Source organism: Pan troglodytes, chromosome 22, assembly GCF_028858775.2.
Source record: "Pan troglodytes isolate AG18354 chromosome 22, NHGRI_mPanTro3-v2.0_pri, whole genome shotgun sequence".
NCBI lineage: Eukaryota > Metazoa > Chordata > Mammalia > Primates > Hominidae > Pan > Pan troglodytes.
This window is the reverse complement of record NC_072420.2, coordinates 17,342,475-17,346,445: the sequence shown is the minus strand read 5'-3', so window position 1 is coordinate 17,346,445 and position 3,971 is coordinate 17,342,475. Positions and strand designations below refer to the sequence as shown.

Sequence of the window (3,971 nt, the reverse complement as noted above, 5' to 3'; positions counted from 1 at the left end):
AAGGTCATATACCGAGTATATAGGGGAGCCTGGACATTAACATATTGATCTAATGTTAAAACTCCTGCTTATATTTTTATTCCATACTCCCTTTTAGTATGGATTAATTATCAGAAGCCATAACCTCGATTAGAAAATTCTGAATGCTCAATTTGAATCTGGCATTGTTTTGAGAAGGGCAAGGGAGTTTGTCGAACATATCCTGCTTTTATTATATGTGCTTGCAGTAGCGATTTTAATGTCTTTTTAAAAAAAACTTTGCATACATGAACTGTTACTTTTAGAGCCTCTCACATCCATGAATTCCTACAACCCTCATTATAACACTGGTAGCAAACAAAGGTAGTGATATAGCTAAGGGAAAATACATCATCAAGGGTAAGGATCAGAATTCACACAGTCCTAAATTCTGAAATTTACTCACAATAGTACACTTCTTGATAACACAGGCAACAACTAGAATGAATTGTTTATAAACTAAAAAATAAAATACCTACTATTTGCATTTTATCAGCCTGAAAGTCTATTTGCAGAAAGGTCAACTTAGAATCACAGTCTCATAAAAAAAATGAGAAAATAATTTCTCATTTTCAAACTTCAAAAATGGCATGAGTTGGACTCAAGTATTTTTCTATGTGGCTCATTTTTAATTATCTTGAGCTGGTAGAAGAGTGATGTTAGCTCACAGGTCTTTGAAAATAAATCAACAATAATTAACCCCAACTTAAATTCTAGTAACCCATCTCATACATCAACAGAAGTACTCTGTGTATGTGAAAATATAAACATGGCATGTTTGACATTTTGGAGCATCCTTAGAGAGACATTGATTTGTAATTCAGATCACATAGCATATTTGATTTCTCCCACTTGCCCGTGCCCTTTCCCCATCCCTTCCCCCAAAATAAAACACAAAAGCTGTATCTGCAATGGATGGAGAGCAACCCAGGAATCTGTGCAGAGACTATCCATCACATTTCTGTCTTAATTGAATGACACCAGAATGAGATCGATAAAATGTAACAAGAGACAGCTTTGCATTTCCACACCCACTTATTCCCCCTCCATTACTCTCAGCCACCACCGTGACCAGAAAGCTCAAGTAAAAAACACGAACCCTGCTGCCAGACAAGCTGTTAGGATATGAATAAACTTCTCACAGAAACAACAAAACTTATAAACATTAGAAGGGAGCTAGGGAGACAAAAAGTTATTAAAGGAATATTGAACAAGCTTCTTAATAAAAGCCATTTCATAGATGTATTCTCACTCCTAAATAACTTCCTCAAATGCAATGTTTCGGTTAAATAATCTCAACAGCTTTCCCTAGGTGCCCAAGATTACTTGAGACTGACTGCATCAATGGCTGGCTCAAACACAGATGAGGTGACAACTCAGCTCAGACCTGCAAGTCCTACGATAAACGTGGGGCAGCTGTGATATGTGTATGTCGAAGGTTCCCAAGATCTCCAATGCATTATTGATAACCTCATCACTCCGCTAAAAGCAAAAGCTGACATTGTTATAATCTCAACCTTCTCCTGAAGAGCTCTGGCTTTGCCCGGGTATTGATCACAGGAAGAAGTAAACCAAAGAGTAAAACAGCGCATGTAAAAATCCAGAAGGTTAAGGTTTGCTTGCACTCGCTATGAGTGCGTTAACCACAATCACATGGCCTGTTTTAGTGTGTTATACCTTTGACAGTTTACAATGCGGTCCTACTTCTAGGCTATATGTTGTAATAATTCATTTAATACTCCACATCTTGAGCTTGTTACAAGTTATCCGGGAACAAAAGTCCATATTACAAAATAAAAATAAACCTTCCATGTAGTTGTCTAAAAGGCAGATTTTTTTCTTCATTCCAGTAAATTTTTTCTATATCATTTTGAAATTTAATTACATATAGGTGACTGTTCTTTCTTAATCTATCTTCTTTCCATTGCATGTAACCCTTCAAGGAAAAATATGTACCTACAAATATACTCTATATAATTTTACTCTTTTATTATTTTAAATAATAATGTAAGACTACAAAACATATTAGTGCCTAAGTTCTTTTAAAATTTTAGATGTGATTTTAAATTATTTTTAAATGATATGTTGAATAATATGACAAAACATAAATGTCACGTCTAATCACAGGTAGTTCAAAGTGAGAATTAGAAGGTATATCCAAAGTATGATTTAGAGCTTGAATATTTTATATTTTCTATGTTCATACTTGGAGATAAAATCTTAAGTAGCCTATCTTTGCTACTAAAAAAAAAAAAAAGAAAACAGTTTCTGATGAAGCCTATGTTGGTAGGGACAACTAAGGTTGTTGATGAATGCTAACAGCTCTAACACACACACACACACACACACACACACACACACACACAAAAGAGAGTGAGAGGCCATTATTTTCTTAGCTGGTAGATGACTAGGTAGTTTGCAAAATGATCATTAGTGACTGGTTGCTTCTGGATTCCAGAGCAAAAGAGCTTACAATTCAAACATTACTTATGAGTGAAAACAACTGGTCATAAGGCACTAAGAGCAAAATGTACAGAGTTTGGTTTTACCTGCAGACAGTGGTCACCTGAAGCAGGAGCTGATGGCTGCCTGTCCAGGTAAGACACATGGCATGCAGCAGTGAACCTGTTTCATCCACCTTTGACTTGCTGGGCCTTGTATGTGATGTCATGTAAATTTGCCCCAGTTACAGATTGATATTGTTCACCATGAAATTAAGGCCCCAGAAAATGTGAATATAATAAGAGTAGTTACAAGTCTTTATACATGGATGCCTCTATTGTGAGGCATACAAAATTGTTAGTACATTCTAAAATAAGTAAAAACAAAAGCACCCCAAGGTTTACCACATCGTTTTGTTATGCTTTATGTTTTTTAATGAAGCCATTGCTCACTATCTCAAGTGCTGCAGGAGCTTAACCCCTGGGAAAAGGCAAGTTTCACAGAATGTGAAATTTATTTGGGCAACAGAAACTAAAACTATCTTGGAATAAATATGTTCTACATCTGATCATTTTTTATTTCATTTATTGTTGTTTGCTTTAGTTGGTGGGCACTCTATTTAGCAGTAAGAAAAAGTCAGGCTATTTCTGCTATGCACATCACTTAAAAAAAACTCATGAAAATATTAAAAATGACAGCAGAGTTAGGTAGCATTAGAGTGTGTTATAGTCCTCTAAATGTGTGTGCACCTCACAGTGGGGGGATTTGATTAACCCCAAGTGTGCCAAGTAAATCAGAGCCCAGGGGTTGGATGCAACTGCTCCGTAGTGTGAGTTCACACAGAGAACATAGTTTATGCTGAGGGGTGGTTGTTGTTGTTGATGTTATTGAATGTGGGTTATTTTTAATTTTTAAAATGACACTATGGCTAGTTAGGGGTATTGGCACAGCATGGACTGATGAAGAAACTGATTACAATTATAAAGACTTCTGGGGCCAAAACAGTCAAACATACCGCCTGCTACTCATGATGGCCCCAGCAGTGTCTATATGGTTGTCAAGTATGATTAAGTGAGAAGCAAACTGTATTTATTATTTTTTTCTACAGGATTTAGATGACCATGGATATGGCTCATAGTATTACCAGAGTCCTACTTCTTTCTAGTATTTTCCTTGAACAGTTAGAATACTCAAGAAAGAGAAAAAAAACCTCCATATTATTGTATTCTCCAGAGTCTATAATATGGCAGGATAAATCAGAGAAAAATCATCTTCTCTAAGTAACTTTCACAATACTTTATCACTCTTAAAACTTGAAGTCAGTTCCAGACTTGTTTATTTTTCACATTCTATATATTTGAAACTGACAAAAAGCAAGAAAACATATTGGAAATACACCAGTAAGATGAAAAACAAACAAACGAAATTTAACTCTGGGGAATTTATTTTTTAGAGCACATGCAAAAAAGAAAAATAACCTTTGCTTAATCCTACGGGGTCACCTATTGAAA

The 3,971-nt window shown here is 35.5% G+C and overlaps 1 non-coding gene across 1 annotated transcript; it reads left to right on the top strand.

The window, feature by feature from the left end:
- Positions 1-2,275: 2,275 nt before the first annotated feature.
- Positions 2,276-2,355, top strand: LOC112206691 (small nucleolar RNA SNORD74). Its single transcript, XR_002941122.1, has one exon. It is a non-coding gene; the product is annotated as a small nucleolar RNA SNORD74 (small nucleolar RNA).
- The last annotated feature ends 1,616 nt before the right edge of the window (positions 2,356-3,971 follow it).